Source organism: Papio anubis, unplaced genomic scaffold (genome assembly GCF_008728515.1).
Source record: "Papio anubis isolate 15944 unplaced genomic scaffold, Panubis1.0 scaffold472, whole genome shotgun sequence".
Lineage (NCBI taxonomy): Eukaryota > Metazoa > Chordata > Mammalia > Primates > Cercopithecidae > Papio > Papio anubis.
Window position 1 is genome coordinate 37331 of NW_022164908.1, and position 17888 is coordinate 55218.

The 17888-nt window shown below is 40.4% G+C and overlaps 1 pseudogene; it reads left to right on the top strand.

Moving 5' to 3' along the window:
• The first annotated feature begins 515 nt into the window (after positions 1-515).
• LOC116273207 lies at positions 516-3167 on the top strand (annotated as a pseudogene).
• Positions 3168-17888: the final 14721 nt, after the last annotated feature.

The following is a 17888-nucleotide window of genomic DNA, read 5'->3' on the forward strand; positions in this document are numbered from 1 at the left end:
TCTGATACCAAAGAGAAAGAAGCTTTCTGAGAAACCCCTTTGTGTTCTCCGAAATCATCTCTCAGAGTTAAGAATCTTTCCGCGGAAGAAGCCTTTCGCTAAGACAGTTCCTGTGGAATTTGCAAGTGATATTTGGAAGCCCATAGAGGGCTATGGTGAAAAGGAAATATCCTCGATGATATCTGGAAAGAAGCTTGAGAAACTGCTTAGTGTTCTACACTATCTCACAGAGTAACAGCTTTCCCTCAAGAAGCTAATCCTGTTCTTGTGGAATTCGAAAGTGATATTGTAGCCCATAGAGGGCTGTAGAAATGGAAAATATCCTCAGAGAAAAACTGAAAGAACCTTTCTGAAACCGTTTTTGACGTGTGACTTCCACTCACAGAGTTACATCTGTATTTCGTGGATCTCTTTGCTGGCCTTATTTCTGTATAATCTGAGAACACATATTTCGCATCCCTTTGAAGACTATAGGACCGAAGGAAATATCCTCTGATAACAAAGAGAAAGAAGCTTTTTGAGAAACTTCTTTGTGTTCTGTGAAATCATCTCACAGAGTTACAGCTTTGCCCTCAAGAAGCCTTTCGCTCAGACAGTTCTTGTGGAATTGGCAAAGTGATATTTGGAAGCCCATAGAGGGCTATGGTGAAAAAGGAAATATCCTCAGATGAAAACTCGAAAGAAGCTATCTGAGAAACTGCTTAGTGTTCTGTTAATTCATCTCAAAGAGTTACAGCTTTCCCCTCAAGAAGCCACTCGCTAAACCTGTTCTTCTGGAAGAGGCAAAATGATATTTGGAAGCTCATAGAGGGCTATGGTGAAAAAGAATAAAACCTCTGAGAAAAACTTGAAAGAAACTTTCTGAGAAACTGCTTTGTATTGTGTGACTTCCACCCACAGAGTTACATCTGTATTTCGTGGATCTCTTTGCTAGCCTTATTTCTGTGGAATCTGAGAACACATATTTCAGATCCCTTTGAAGACTATAGGTCCGAAGGAAATATCCTCCGATAACAAAGAGAAAGAAGCTTTCTGAGAAACTTCTTTGTGTTCTGTGAAATCATCTCACAGAGTTACAGCTTTCCCCTCAAGAAGCCTTTTGCTAAGAGAGTTCTTGTGGAATTTGCAAACTGATATTTGGAAGCCCATAGAAGTTTAAGGTGAAAAAGGAAATATCCTCAGATGAAATCCGGAAAGAAGCTTTCTGAGAAACTGCTTAGTGTTCTGTTAATGCATCTCACAGAGTTACAACTTTCCCCTCAAGAAGCCGCTCGCTAAGCCTGTTGTTGTGGAATTTGCAAAGTGATATTTGGAAGCCCTTAGTGTGCTATGGTGAAAAAGAAAATATCCTCAGAGAAAAACTGGAAAGACGATGTCACAGAAATAGCTTTGTGATGTGTGACATCCACTCACAGAGTTACATCTGTATTTCTGTGGAATCTGAGAACAGATATTTCGGATCCCTTTGAAGACTATAGGGACGAAGGAAATATCCTCGTATAAAAAAGAGAAAGAACTTTCTGAGAAACATCTTTGTGTTCTGTGAAATCATCTCACACAGTTACAGCTTTCCCCTCAAGAAGCCTTTTGCTACGACAGTTCTTGTGGAATTTGCAAAGTGATATTTGGAATCCCATAAGGGCTATGGTGAAAAAGGAAATATCATCGGATGAAAACTCGAGAAATGCTTTCTGAGAAAGTGCTTAGTGTTCTGTTAATTCATCTCACAGAGTAACAGCTTTCCCCTCAAGAAGTCGCTCGCTAAGCCTGTTCTTGCGGAATTCGCAAAGTGATATTTGGAAGTCCATAGATGGCTATGGTTTAAAAGAAAATATCCTCAGAGAAAAACTGGAAAGAAGCTTTCTGAGAAATTGCTTTGTTTTCTGTGACTTCCGCTTACAGAGTTACATCTGCATTTCGTGGATCTCTTTGCTAGCATCATTTCTGTGGAATCTGAGAACAGATATTTCGGATTCCTTTGAAGTCTATAGGGCCAAAGGAAATATCCTCCTATAACAAAGAGAAAGAAGCTTTCTCATAAACTTCTTTGTGTTCTGTGAAATCATCTCACAGAGTTACAGCTTTCCCCTCAAGAAGCCTTTCGCTAAGACACTTCTTGTGGAATTTGCAAAGTGATAGTTGGAAGCCCATAGAGGGCTATGGTGAAAATGGTAATATCCTCAGATGAAAACTCGAAAGATGCTTTCTGAGAAACTTCTTAGTGTTCTGTTAATTTATCTCACAGAGTTACAGCTTTCCCCTCAAGAAGCCGCTCGCTAAGCCTGTTCTTGTGGAATTCGCAAAGTGATATTTGGAAGCCCATAGAGGTCTATGGTGAAGAAGAAAATATCCTCCGAGAAAAATTGGAAAGAAGCTTTCTGAGAAAGTGCTTTGTGATGTGTGACTTCCACTCACAGAGTTACATCTGTATTTCGTGGATCTCTTTGCTAGCCTTATTTCTGTGTGGAATCTGAGAACAGATATTTGGATCCCTTTGAAGAATATAGGGGCCAAAGGAAATATGCTCCGATAAAAAAGAAAGAAGCTTTCTGAAAACTGCTTTGTGTTCTGTGAAATCATCTCACAGGTTACAGCTTTCCCCTCAGGAAGTCCTTCCCACTAGACAGTTCTTGTGGAATTTGCAAAATTGATATTTGGAATCCATAAGAGAGCTGTCGTGAAGAAAGAAAAACAGCTAGTGTTCTGTTAATTCATCTCAGAGAGTAACAGCTTTCCCCTCAAGAAGCCGCTCGCTAATCCTGTTCTTGTGGAATTCGCAAAGTGATATTTGGAAGTCCACAGAGGGCAATGGTGAAATGAAAAATATCCTCAGAGAAAAACTGGAAAGAACCTTTCTGAGAAACTGCTTTGTGACGTGTGATTCCACTCACAGAGTTCCATCTGTATTTCGTGGATCTCTTTGCTGGCCTTTTTTCTGTATAATCTGAGAACACATATTTCGCATCCCTTTGAAGACTATAGGGCCAAAGGAAATATCCTCTGATAACAAAGAGAAAGAAGCTTTTTGAGAAACTTCTTTGTGTTCTGTGAAATCATATCACAGAGTTACAGCTTTTCCCTCTAGAAGCCTTTCGCTAAGACAGTTCTTGTGGAATTGGCAAAGTGATATTTGGAAGCCCATAGAGGGCTATGGTGAAAAAGGAAATTTCCTCAGATGAAATCTGGAAAGAAGCTTTCTGAGAAACTGCTTAGTGTTCTGTTAATTCATCTCACAGAGTTACAGATTTCCCATCAAGAAGCCACTCGCTAAGCCTGTTCTTGTGGAATTCGCAAAGTTATATTTGGAATCCCTTAGAGGGCTATGGTAAAAAGAAAATATCCTCCGAGAAAAACTGGAAAGAAGCTTTCTGAGAAACTGCTTTGTGTTCTGTGAAATCATCTCACAGAGATACAGCTTTCCTCTCAAGAAGTCTTTTGCTAAGACAGTTCTTGTGGAATTTGCAAACTGATATTTGGAAGCCCATAGTAGGTTAAGGTGAAAAACGAAATATCCTCAGAAGAAATCTGTAAAGAAGCTTTCTGAGAAACTAGTTAGTGTTCTCTTAATTCATCTCACAGAGATACAGCTTTCCAATCAAGAAGCCGCTCGCTAAGCCTGTTTTTGTGGAATTCGCAAAGTGACACTTGGAAGCCCTTAGAGGCCTATGGTTGAAAAGAAAATATACTCAGAGAAAAACTGGAAAGAAGCTTTCTGAGAAACTGCTTTGTGACTTGTGACTTCCACTGACGGAGTTCCATCTGTATTTCGTGGATGTCTTTGCTAGCCTTATTTCTGTGGAATCTGAGAACAGATATTTCGGATCCCTTTGAAGACTATAGGGCCAAAGGAAATATCCTCCGATAACAAAGAGAAAGAAGCTTTCTGAGAAACTTCTTTGTGTTCTGTGAAACCATCTCACAGAGTTACAGCTTTCCCCTCAAGAAGTCTTTCACTAAGACAGTTCTTGTGGAATTTGTCAAGTGATAGTTGGAATCCCATAGAGCGCTGTGGTGAAAAAGGAAATATCCTCAGATGAAATGTGTAAAGAAGCTTTCTGAGAAACTGCTTAGTGTTCTGCTAATTCATCTCACAGTGATACAGCTTTCCATCAAGAAGCCGCTCGCTAAGCATGTTCTTGCGGAATTCGCAAAGTGATATTTGGAAGCCCTTTGAGGGCTATGGTGAAAAAGAAAATATCCTCAGAGAAAAATTGGAAAGAAGCTTTCTCAGAAATTGCTTTGTGATGTGTGACTTCCACTCACAGAGTTCCATCTGTATTTCGTGGATGTCTTTGCTGCCTTATTTTTGTGGAATCTGAGAACAGATATTTCGGATCCCTTTGAAGACTATAGGGCCAAAGGAAATATCCTTTGATAACAAAGAGAAAGATGCTTTCTGAGAAACTTCTTTGTGTTCTGTGAAATCGTCTCACAGTGTTACAGCTTCCCCTCAAGAAGCCTTTCGCTAACACAGTTATGGTGGAATTTGCAAAGTGATATTTGGAAGCCCCTAGAGGGCTATGGTGAGAAAGGAAATATCCCCAGATGAAATCTGGAAAGAAGATTTCTGAGAAACTGCTTTGTGTTCTGTTAATGTACCTCACAGAGTTACAGCTTTCCCCTCAAGAAGCTGCCCGCTAACCCTGTTCTTGTGGAGTTCGCAAAGTGATATTTGGAAGCCCATAGAAGTTTAAGGTGAAAAAGGAAATATCCTCAGATGAAATCTGGAAAGAATCTTTCTGAGAAACTGTTTAGTGTTCTGTTAATTCATCTCACAGAGATACAGCTTTCCAATCAAGAAGCCACTCGCTAAGCCTGTTGTTGTGGAATTCGTAAAGTGATATTTGGAAGCCCTTAGAGTGCTCTGGTGAAAAAGAAAATATCCTCAGAGAAAAACTGGAAAGAAGCCTTCAGAGAAACTGCTTTGTGATGTGTGACTTCCACTTCTGTATTTCGTGGATGTCTTTGCTGCCTTATTTCTGTGAAATCTGAGAACAGACATTTCGGATCCCTTTGAAGACTATAGGGCCAAAGGAAATATCCTCCGATAACAAAGAGAAAGAAGCTTTCTGAGAAACTTCTTTGTGTTCTGTGAAATCATGTCACAGAGATACAGCATTCCCCTTAAGAAGCCTTTCGCTAAGACAGTTCCTGTGGAATTTGAAAAGTGATATTTGGAAGCCCCTAGAGGGCTATGGTGAAAAAGGAAATATCATCCGATGAAAACTCGAAAGATGCTTTCTGAGAAACTGCTTAGTGTTCTGTTAATTCATCTCACAGAGTTACAGCTTTCCCCTCAAGAAGTCGCTCGCTAAGCCTGTTCTTGTGGAATTCGCAAAGTGATATTTGGAAGCCCATAGAGGGCTATGGTTTAAAAGAAAATATCCTCAGAGAAAAACTGGAAAGAAGCTTTCTGAGAAACTGCTTTGTGTTCTGTGACTTCCACTTACAGAGTTACATCTGTATTTCGTGGATCTCTTTGCTGGCCCTTTTTTCTGTATAATCTGAGAACACATATTTCGCATCCCTTTGAAGACTATAGGGCCAAAGGAAATATCCTCTGATAACAAAGAGAAAGAAGCTTTTTGAGAAACTTCTTTGTGTTCTGTGAAATCATCTCACAGAGTTACAGCTTTGCCGTCAAGAAGCCTTTCGCTGAGACAGTTCCTGTGGAATTTGCAAAGTGGTATTTGGAAGCCCATAGCAGTTTATGGTGAAAAAGGAAATATCCTCAGATGATATCTGGAAAGAAGCTTTCTGAGAAACTGCTTAGTGTTCTGTTAATTCATCTCACAGAGTAACAGCTATCCCCTCAAGATGCCGCTCGCTAATCCTGTTCTTGTGGAATTCGCAAAGTGATGTTTGGAAGTCCATAGAGGGCTATGGTGAAATGGAAAATATCCTCAGAGAAAAACTGGAAAGAACCTTTCTGAGAAACTGCTTTGTGACGTGTGACTTCCACTCACAGAGTTACATCTGTATTTCGTGGATCTCTTTGCTGGCCTTTTTTCTGTATAATCTGAGAACACATAGTTCGCATCCCTTTGAAGACTATAGGGCCAAAGGAAATATCCTCTGATAACAAAGAGAAAGAAGCTTTTTGAGAAACTTCTTTGTGTTCTGTGAAATCATCTGACAGAGTTACAGCTTTCCCCTCAAGAAGCCACTCGCTAAGCCTGTTCTTGTGGAATTCGCAAAGTGATATTTGGAATCCCATAGAGGGCTATGTTGAAAAAGAAAATATCCTCAGAGAAAAACTGGAAAGAAGCTTTCTGAGAAACTGCTTTGTGTTTTGTGACTTCCACTTACAGAGTTCCATCTGTATTTCGTTGATCTGTTTGCTAGCCTTATTTCTGTGGAATCTGAGAACAGATATTTCAGATCCCTTTGAAGACTATAGGGCCAAAGGAAATATCCTTTGATAACAAAGAGAAAGATGCTTTCTGAGAAACTTCTTTGTGTTCTGTGAAATCATCTCACAGAGTTACTGCTTTCCCCTCAAGAAGTCTTTCGCTAAGAGAATTCTTGTGGAATTTCCAAAGTGATATTTGGAGGCCCATAGAGGGCTATGGTGAAAAAGGAAATATCCCCAGATGAAATCTGTAAAGAAGCTTTCTGACATACTGCTAGTGTTCTGTTAATTCATCTCACAGGGTTACAGCTTTCCCCTCAAGAAGCCTCTCGCTAAGCCTGTTCTTCTGGAATTCCAAAGTGATATTTGGAAGCCCATGGAGGGCTATGGTGAAAAAGAAAATATCCTCAGAGAAAAACTGGAAAGAAGGTTTCTGAGAAACTGCTTTGTGAAGTGTGACTTCCACTCACAGAGTTCCATCTGTATTTCGTGGATCTCTTTGCAAGCCTTATTTCTGTGGAATCCGAGAACAGATATTTCGGATCGCTTTGAAGACTGCAGGGCCAAAGGAAATATCCTCCGATAACAAAGACAAAGAAGCTTTCTGAGAAACTACTTTGTGTTCTGTGAAGTCATCTCACAGAGTTACAGCTTTCCCCACAAGAAGTCTTTCGCTAAGACAGTTGTTGTGAAATTTGCCAAGTGATATTTGGAATCCCATAGAGCGCTGTGGTGAAAAAGGAAATATCCTCAGATGAAATCTGTAAAGAAGCTTTCTGACAAACTGCTAGTGTTCTGTTAATTCAGCGATCAGAGTTACAGCTTTCCACTCAAGAAGCCGCTCGCTAAGCCTGTTCTTGTGGAATTCGCAAAGTGATATTTGGAAGCCCATAGAGGGCTGTGGTAAAAAGAAATTATCCTCAGAGAAACTGGAAAGAAGCTTTCTCAGAAACTGCTTTGTGTTGTGTGACTTCCACTCACAGAGTTACATCTGTATTTCGTGGATCTCTTTGCTAGCCTTATTTCTGTGGAATCTGAGAACAGATATTTCGGATCCCTTTGAAGACTATAGGGCCAAGGGAAACATCCTCCGTTAACGAAGAGAAAGAAACTTTTGGAGAAACTCCTTTGTGTTCTGTGAAATCATCTCACAGAGTTACAGCTTCCTCTCAAGAAGCCTTTCGCTAAGACAAATTTTGTGGAATTTTCAAGGTGGAGATATTTGGAAGGCCATAGAGGGCTATGGTGAAAAAGGAAATATCCTCAGATGAAAATTCGAAAGAAGCTTTCTGAGAAACTGCTTAGTGTTCCCACACCATGACAGGGTTTCAGCTTCTTTCCCTCAGCAGCTGCCTGCTTCCCCTTCTTTGGAATTCAAAGGATGTTTGAAGCCCATAGAGGGCTTTGAAAACAAAAATATCTTCAGAGAGCAACTGAAGGCTTCCTGAGAAAATGCTTTGTGATGTGTGACTGCACTCACAGAGTTACATCTGGTATTTCGTGGATGTCTTTGCAAGCCTTATTTCTGTGGAATCTGAGAACAGATATTTCGATCCCTTTGAAGACCATATAGGTCCAAAGGAAATATCCTCAATAACGAAGAGAAAACCTATCTGAGAAAACTTCTTGAGGTGTTCTGTGAAATCATCTCACCGAGTTACAGCTTTCCCCCTCAAGAAGCCTTTCACTACACAGTTCTTCTGAATTTGCAAAGAGATATTTGAAGCCCATAGAGGGTATGGTGAAAAAGGAATTATCCTCAGAGGAAATCTGCAAAGAAGCTTTCTTGACAAACTGCTTAGTGTTCTGTTAATTCATCTCACAGAGTTATAGGCTTTCCCTCAAGAAGCCGCTCATGTTTCCGTTCTGTGGAATTGGCAAAGTGATATTTGGAAGCCCATAGAGGGCTAAGTGCTGAAAAAAAGAATATATCCTCTGAGAAAACTGAAGGAAGCTTCTGAGAAACTGTTTCTATTGTGAGACTTCCACCACAGAGTTATATCTGTATTTCTGTGGATCTCTTTGCTAGCCTAATTTCTGTGGAATCTGAGAACAGATATTCTCTGGATCCCTTTGAAGACTATAGGGCCAAAGGAAATATCTTCCGATAAAAAAGAGAAAGAACCTTTCTGAGAAACTGCTTGTGTTCTGTGAAACTATCTCACAGAGTTACAGCTTCCCCTCACAGCTCCTTTTGCTAAGATAGTTCTTGTGGAATTTGCAAACTGATATTTGGCCCATAGCAGTTTATGGTGAAAAGGAAATATCCTCAGATGAAATCGGGAAAGAAGCTTCTGAGAAAACTGCCTAGTGTTCTTTAATTCATCTCTACAGTGATACAGCTTCCAATCAAAGCCGGCCACTAAGCCTGTTCTGTGGAATTCACAAAGTGATATTTGGAAACCCTTTGAGGGGCTATGGTGAAAAGAAAATATTGTGAGAGAAAGTGGAAAGAAATCTTTCTCAGAAACTAAATGCTTTGTGATGTGTGTGACTCCACTCACAGAGTTACATCTGTATTTCGTGGATCTCTTTGTTTGCCTTATTTCTGTGGAATCTGAGAACAGATATTTCGGATCCCTTTGAATTCTATAGGGACAAAGGAAATATCCTCCGATAACAAAGAGAAAGAAGCTTTCTGAGAAACTTCTTTGTGTTCTGTGAAATCATCTCACAGAGTTACAGCTTTCCCCTCAAGAAGCCTTTCGCTAAGACAGTTCTTGTGGAATTGGCAAAGTGATATTTGGAAGCCCATAGAGGGCTATGGTGAAAAAGGAAATATCCTCCGATGAAATCTGGAAAGAAGCTTTCTGAGAAACTGCTTACTGTTCTGTTAATTCATCTCACAGAGTTACAGGTTTCCCCTCAAGAAGGCACTCGGTAATCCTGTTCTTGTGGAATTCGCAAAGTGATATTTGGAAGTCCATAGAGGGCTAGGGTGAAATGAAAAATATCCTCACAGAAAAACTGGAAAGAACCTTTCTGAGAAACTGCTTTGGGACGTCTGACTTCCACTCACAGAGTTACATCTGTATTTCGTGGATCTCCTTGCTAGCCTTATTTCTGTGGAATCTGAGAACAGATATTTCGGATCCCTTGGAAGACTACAGGGCCAAAGGAAATATCCTCCGATAAAAAAGAGAAAGAAGCTTTCTGAGAAACTACTTTGTGTTCTGTGAAGTCATCTCACAGAGTTACATCTTTCCCCTCAAGAAGTCTTTCGCTAAGACAGTTCTTGTGGAATATCCAAAGTGATATTTGGAGGCCCAGAGAGGGCTATGGTGAAAAAGGAAATATCCCCAGATGAAATCTGGAAAGAAGCTTTCTGACATACTGCTAGTGTTCTGTTAATTCATCTCACAGAGTTACAGTTTTCCCCTCAAGAAGCCGCTCGGTAAGCCTGTTCTTGTGGAATTCCCAAAGTGATATTTGGAAGCCCCTAGAGGACTATGGTGAGAAAGAAAATATCCTGAGAGAAAAACTCGAAAGAAGCTTTCTGAAAAACTACTTTGTAATGTGTGACTTCCACTCACATAGTTACATCTGTATTTCGTGGATCTCTTTGCTAGCCTTACTTCTGTGAAATCTGAGAGCAGATATTTCGGATCCCTTTGAAGTCTATAGGGCCAAAGGAAATATCCTCAGATAACAAAGAGAAAGACGCTTTCTGAGAAACTCCTTTGTGTTCTGTGAAATCATCACAAAGAGTTACAGCTTTCCCCTCAAGACGCCGCTCGCTAAGCCGCTTCTCGTGGAATTCGCAAAGTGACATTTGGAAGCCCATACAGGGCTATTGTGAGAAAGAAAATATCCTCAGAGAAAAACGGGAAAGAAACTTTCTGAGAAACTGCTTTGTGATGCGTGACTTCCACTCACAGAGTTCCATCTGTACTGTGATCCCTTTGCAAGCCTTATTTCTGTGGAATCTGAGAACAGATATTTCGGAATCTTGATGACTATAGGGCCAAAGGAAATATCCTCTGATAACAAAGAGAAAGAAGCTTCGGAGAAACTTTGTGTTCTGTGAAATCATCTCAGAGAGTTACATAGCTTTCCCTCCAGAAGCCTTTCAAGCAAGACAGTTCTTGTGGAATTTGGTAAAATGATATTTGGAAGCCCATAGAGGGCTTTGGTGAAAACGACATCCTCAGGATGTCTGAAAGAAGCTTTCTGAGAAACTGCTCAGTGTTCTGTTAATTCATCTCACAGAGTTACAGTGTTCCCTCAAGAAGCCGTCATTAAGCCTGTTCTTGTGGAATTCTGAAAGGTATATTTGGAAGCCTATAGAGGGCTGGGTGGTGAAAAGAAAATATCCTCAGAGAAATACTGGAAAGAAGCTTTCTCAGAAACCCTCCTAGACGTGTAACTTCCACCACAGAGTTACATCTTGTATTTCGTGGATCTCATAGTCTTATTTCTGTGGAAACCTGAGAACAGATATTTCGGATCCCTCGAGGACTATATAGGCCAAAGGAAATATGCTCTGATAACAAAGAGAAAAAAGCTTTCTGAGAAACCTCTTTGTAAGTTCTGTGAAATCATCTCCTTAGAGTTACAGCTTTCCCCTCAAGAAGTCTTTCGCTTAAGACAGTTCTTGTGGCATTTGCAAAGTGATATCTTAAAGCCCATAGTACAGGAAAAGGAAATATCCTCGATGAAAACCTCTAAAGAAGTTTCTGAGATATTGCTTGGTGTTCTGTGAAATCATCTCACAGAGCTACAGCTTTCCCTAAAGACAAGCTCACAAGCCTGTTCTTGTGGAATATGCAAAGTGATATTTGTGCCCATATAGGGCTACGGTGAAAAGAAAACATCTTCAGAGAAAACTGGAAAGAAGCTTTGTGAGAAACTGCTTTGTGACGCAGGATTTCCACTCAGAGTTACATCTGTATTTCGTGGATCTCTTTGCCAGCCTTATTTGGAATCTGAGAACAGATATTTCGATCCTTTGAAGTAATTATAGGGCCAAAGGAAATATCCTCCGATAACAAACAGAAAGAAGCTTCTGAGAAACTTTGTGTTCTGTGAAAACATCTCACAGAGCTACAGCTTCCCCACAAGAAGCCTTCGCTTAAGACAGTTCTTTTGGAATTTCCAAAGTGAGATTTCCAGTCTATAGAGGGCAATGGTGAAAAGGAACATCTCAGATGAAACTCAAAAGATGCTTTCTGAGAAACTGCTTAGTGTTCTGTTAATTCATCTCAGAGAGTTACAGACTTCCCCTCAAGAAGCTGCCTGGTTAGCCTGTTCTAGTGGAATTGCAAAGGATATTTGAAAAGCCCATAGAGGCCGCGGTGAAAGAAAATAACTCAGAGAAAAAACTGAAAGAAGCTTGAGAAACTGCTTATGATGTGCGATCACTCCAGAGAGTTACATCTGTATTTCAGCACTTCTAGCCTTATTTCTGTGGGAATCTGAGAACAGATATTCTTGATCCCTTTGAAGAATATAGGGCCAAGGGAAATATCCGGGCCACGATATCAAAGAGAAAGAAGTTTTCTGAAACTTCTTCGTGTTCTGCAGCCACCAACAGAGTTACAGCTTTCCCTCAAGAAGCCTTCGCTAAGACAGTTCTTGTGGAATTTGCAAAGATATTTGGAAGCCAGTAGAGGGCCATGGTGGTGAAGAAATATCCCTCAGATGAAAACTTGAAAGAAGCTGTCTGAGAAATTGCTTAGTGTTCTGTTAATTCATCTCATTAGAGTTACATTTCCCTCAAGAATCAAGACGCCGTTTGTTCTTGTGGAATTCCTCGCAGTTATATTTGGAAGCCCATAGAGGGCTATGGTAAAATGGAAAATATCCTCAGAGAAAAACTGGAAAGCAAAGCTTAGAGAAAATGGTTTCTGACGTGTGACTTCCACTCGCCAGAATGACATCTGAATTTCGTGGATCTCTTGCCAGCCTTTTATTTCTGTGGAAATTGAGAACAGATATTCTCGGATAACTTTGAAGACTATTATAGGCCAGAAGGAAATATCTTCCATGTTAAAGAGAAATAACCTTTCTGACTCCCTTTGTGTTCTTTGAAATCATCTCACAGAGTTGTAGCTTGCCCTCACAGCCTTTCGCTAAGATACAGTTCTTTTGGAATTTCCAAAGTGAGATTTTGGAAGCCTATAGAGGGCAATGGTGAAAAGGAAATATCCTCAGATGAAACTCAAAAGATGCTTTCTTGAGAAACTGCTTAGTGTTCTGTTACATCCATCTCAGAGAGCAGACTTCCCCTCAAGAAGCCGCTCAGTTAGCCTGTTCTAGTGGAATCTTCGCAAAGTGATATTTGAAAGCCCATAGAGGGCTATGGTGAAAAAGAAAAAATATCCTCAGAGAAAACTGGAAAGAAGCTTCTGAGAAACTGCTTGTGATGCGACTTCCACTCAGAGAGTTACATCTGTATTGTGCATCTCTTTTCTAGCCTTATTTCTGTGGAATCTGAGAACAGATATTCGGATCCCTTTGAAGAATATAGGGCCAAGGAAATATCCGCCGATAACAAAGAGAAAGAAGCTTTCTGAGAAACTTTCGTGTTCTGTGAAATAATCTAACAGAGTTACAGCTTTCCCCTCAAGAAGCCTGCTAAGACAGTTCTTGTGGAATTTGCAAAGTGATATTTGGAAGCCAATAGAGGGCTATGGCAGAAAAGGAAATATCCTCAGATGAAAACTTGAAAGAAGCTGTCTGAGAAATTGCTTAGTGTTCTGTTAATTCATCTCACAGAGTTACAGCTTTCCCTCAAGAATCAAGACGCCAAGCTTGTTCCTTGTGGAACAAGTTATATTTGGAAGCCCAAACAAGTTATATTTGGAAGCCCAAGTTATATTTGGAAGCCCATAGAGGGCTATGGTAAAATGGCACATCTCAGAGAAAACTGGAAAAAGTTTTGTGAGAAAATGGTTTCTGACGTGTGACTTCCACTCAGAATGACATCTGAATTTCGTGGATCTTTGCCAGCATTATTTCTGTGGAAATTGAGAACATATATTTCCCGGATAACTTTGAAGACTATAGGGCCAAAGGAAATATCTTCCTCGATAACAAGAGAAAGAACCTTTCTGGAGAAATTTCTTTTGTGTTCTGTGAAATCATCTCACAGGAGTTACACCTTTCCCTCAAGAAGCCTTCTTTGGCTAAGACTGTTCTTGGGTGGAATTTCAAAGTGATATTTTGTAGCCCTGTAGAGGGCTATGTTGAAAAGGAAATATCGCCAGATGAAAACCTCAGCAGCTTGAGAAACTACTTCTAGTGTTCTTACACTATCCCCACAGGGTTACCAATCCCTAAAGAAGCCGTCGCTAAGCCTGTTTTGTGGAATTCAACGGATATTTGCAATCCCAAAGAGGTCTATAGTGAAAAAGAAATATCCTCCGGAGAAAACGGTGGGACAGAACCTTTCTTGAGAAACTGCTTTGTGATGTGGTGACTTCCACTACAGAGTTACATCTGTATTTTGTGGATCTCTTTAGCCTTATTTCTGTGGAATCTGAGAACAGATATTTCCGATCCCTTTGAAGACTATAGGGCCAAAGGAAATATCCTCCGATAACAAAGAGAAAGAAGGTTTCTGAGAAACTTCTTTGTGTTCTGTGACATCATCTCACAGAGATACAGCTTTCCCCTCAAGAAGCCCTTAGATAAGACAGTTCTTGTGGAATTTGCAAAGTGATATTTCGATGCCTATGGAGGGCTACGGTGAAAAAGCAAATATCCTCAGATGAAATCGAGAAACATCTTTCTGAGAAACTGCTCAGTGTTATTTAAATTCACCTCACAGAGTTACACCTTTCCCCTCAAGAAGCCGTTCACTAAGCCTGTTCTTGTGGAATTTGCAAAGGGATATTTGGAAGCCCATAGAGGGCTATGGTGAAAAAGAAAATATCCTCAGAGAAAAACTGGAAAGAAGCTTTCTGAGAAACTGCTTTGTGATATGTGACTTCCACTCACAGAGTTACATCTGTAATTCGTGGATCTGTTTGCGAGCCTTATTTCTGTGGAATGTGAGAACTGATATTTCAGATCCCATTGAAGAGTATAGGGCCAAAGGAAATATCCTCAGATCACAAAGAGAAAGAAGCTTTCTGAGAAACTCCTTGGTGTTCTGTTAAATCATCTCACAGAGTTACAGCTTTCCCCTCATGAAGCCTTTCGCCTAGCCTGTTCTTGTGGAATTTGCAAAGTGATATTACGATGCCCATTCAGGGCTGCGGTGAAAAAAGAAATATCCTCAGATGAAATCTGCAAAGAAGCTTTCTGAGAAACTGCTTAGTGTTCTGTTAATTCATCTCACAGAGTTACAGCTTTCCCGTCAAGAAGTCGTTCGCTAAGCCTGTTCTTGAGGAATTTGCTAAGTGATATTTGGAAGCCCATAGAGGGCTATGGTGAAAAAGAAAATATCCTCAGAGAAAAACTGGAAGGAAGCTTTCTGAGAAACTGCTTTGTGATGTGTGACTTCCACTCACAGAGTTACATCTGTATTTCATGGATCTGTTTGCTGGCCTTATTTCTGTGGAATCTGAGAACTGATATTTCGGATCCCTTTGAAGACTATAGAGTCAAAGGAAATATCCTCTGATCACAAAGAGAAAGAAGCTTTCTGAGAAACTTCTTCGTGTTCTGTGAAATCATCTCCCAGAGTTACAGCTTTCCCCTCAAGAAGCCTTTTGCTGCTTCCCTGTTCTGTGGAATTTGTAAGGTGATATTTCGATGGCCAGAGGGTTACGGAGGGAAATAACCTCAGATGAAATCTGGAAGGAAGCTTTAGAAACTGCTTAGTGTTCTGTTAATTCATCTCACAGAGTTACAGCTTTCCCCTCAAGAAGCCGTTCACTAAGACTGTTCCTTGTGGAATTTGCAAAGTGATATTTGGAAGCCCCTAGAGGGCTATGGTGAAAAAAGAAAATATCCTCAGAGAAAAATGGAAAGAAGCTTGAGAAACTTTGTGATGTGTGCCTTCCACTCACAGAGTTAAGCAATTGCAGTTCGTGGATCTGTTTTGGTACAGCCTTTATTTCTGTGGAATCTGGAGAACTGATATTTCTGTGATCCCTTTAGAAGACTATAGGGCCAAAGGAAATATCCTCCGATCACAAAGAGAAAGAAGCTTGAGAAACTTCTTTGTGTTCCAGAAATCATCTCACAGAGTTACAGCTTTCACTTCAGGAAGCTTTTGCTGCTTGTTCTTGTGGAAGTTGCCAGGTGATATTTCGTGATGCCCATAGAGGGCTATGGTGAAAGGGAAATATCCTCAGGATGAAAACTGGAAAGAAGCTTTCTGGAGAAACTGGCCGTTTAGTACTTCTTATTTCATCTCACAGGGTTACAGCTTTCCTTCAAGAAACCGTTCGCTAAGCCTGTTCTTGTGGAATTTCCAAAGGATATTTGAAGCCCATAGAGGGCTATGGTGAAAAGAAAAATATCCTCAGAGGAAAACTGGCAAAGCTTTGCGTGAAACTGGTTTGTGATGTGTGACTTAAACTCACAGAGTTACATCTGTATTTCTCGTGGATCTGTTTGCTAGCCTTATCTCTGTGGAATCTGGAGAACTGATACTCTTCGATCCGCTTGAAGACTATATAGCCAAAGGAAATATCCTCCAATCACAAAGAGCAGCAGCTTTCTGGAGAAAGTCCCCTTGCAGATGTTCTGTGCAATCATTCACAGAGTTACAGCTTTCCCTCAAGAGAGGCCTTTCATAAGCCTGTTCTTGTGGAATTTTCAAAGTGATATTTCATTTATAGAGGGATACGGTAAAAGAAAAGGAAATATCCTCAGATGAAAACTGGAAAGCAGCTTTCTGAGAAACTGGCCATGAGTGTTCTTGTTAATTCATCTCAGAGTTACAGCTTTCCCTCAAGAAGCCGCTCAAGCCTATTCTTGAGGAATTTATGAAAGATATTTGGCAAGCACATAGAGGGCTAGGTGAAAAGGAAATATCCTCAGAGAAAACTGGAAAGAATCTTTCTGAAAAAGTGCTTTGTGATGTGCGACTTCCACTCACAGACTTAAATCTGTGTAATTCGTGGATCTGTTTGCTAGCTTTATTTCTGCTGAATTGAGACCCTATTATTTCGGACCCCTTTGAAGACTATTATAGGGCCAAAGGAAATATCCTCCGATCACAAAGAGAAAGAAGCTTGAGAAATCCTTTGTGTTCTGTGAAATACCCTCACAGTGCAGAAGCCCCTCATACTTTCTCTAAGCCTCGTTCTTGAGGAATTTGCAACGTGATATTTTGATGCCCATAGAGGGCTACGGTGAAAAGGAAATATCCTCAGATGAAATCTGAAAAAAAAGCTTTCGAGAAACTGTTTAGTTCTGTTATTTCATCCACAGAGTTAGCTCTCAAGAATCCGTCTGCCTGTTCCCTGAGGAATTTGCAAAGTGATATTTGGGCCCCTAGAGGGCTATGGTGAAAAGAAAAATATCCTCAGAGAAAACTGGAAAGAAGCTTTCTGAGAAGCTGCTTGATGTGTGTGACTTCCACTCACAGAGTTACATGTGTATTTCGTGGATCTGTTTGCTAGCCTTATTTCTGTGGAATCTGAGAACTGATATTTCGGATCCTTTTGAAGACTACAGGGCCAAACGAAATATCCCCCGATCACAAAGAGATAGAAGCATTCTGAGAAACATCATGGTTTTCTGTGAAATCATCTCACAGAGTTACAGCTTTCCCTTAAAGAAGCCTTTCGCTAAGTCTGTGCTTTTGGAAATTGCAAAGTGATATTTCGATGCCCATAGAGGGCTACGGTGAAAAAGGAAATATCCTCAGATGAAATCTGGAAAGAACTTTTCTGAGAAAATGCTTAGTGTTCTGTTAATTCATCTCACAGAGTTACAGCTTTCCCCTCAAGAAGCCGTTCGCTAAGCCTGTTCTTGTGGAATTTTCAAAGTGATATTTGGAAGCCCATAGAGGGCTATAGTGAAAAAGAAAATATCCTCAGAGAAGAACTGGAAAGAAGCTTTCTGAGAAACTGCTTTGTGATGTGTGACTTCCACTCACAGAGTTACATGTGTATTTCGTGGATCAGTTTGCTAGCCTTATTTCTGTGGAATCTGAGAACTGATATTTCAGATCCCTTTGAAGACTATAGGGCCAAAGGAAATATCCTCCGATCACAAAGAGAAAGAAGCTTTCTGAGAAACTACTTTGTGTTCTGTGAAATCATCTCACAGAGTTACAGCTTTCCCCTCAAGTAGCCTTTCGCTAAGCCTGTTCTTGTGGAATTTGCAAAGTGATATTTCGATGCCCATAGAGGGCTATGGTGAAAAAGGAAATATCCTCAGATGAAATCTGGAAAGAAGCTTTCTGAGAAACTGCTTAGTGTTCTGTAAATTCACCTCACAGAGTTACAGCTTTCCCCTCAAGAAGCCGTTCGCTTAGCCTGTTCTTGTGGAATTTGCAAAGTGATATTTGGTAGCCCATAGAGGGCTATGGTGAAAAACAAAATATCCTCAGAAAAAATATGGAAAGACGCTTTCTGAGAAACTGCTTTGTGATGTGTGACTTCCACTCACAGAGTTACATCTGTAGTTCGTG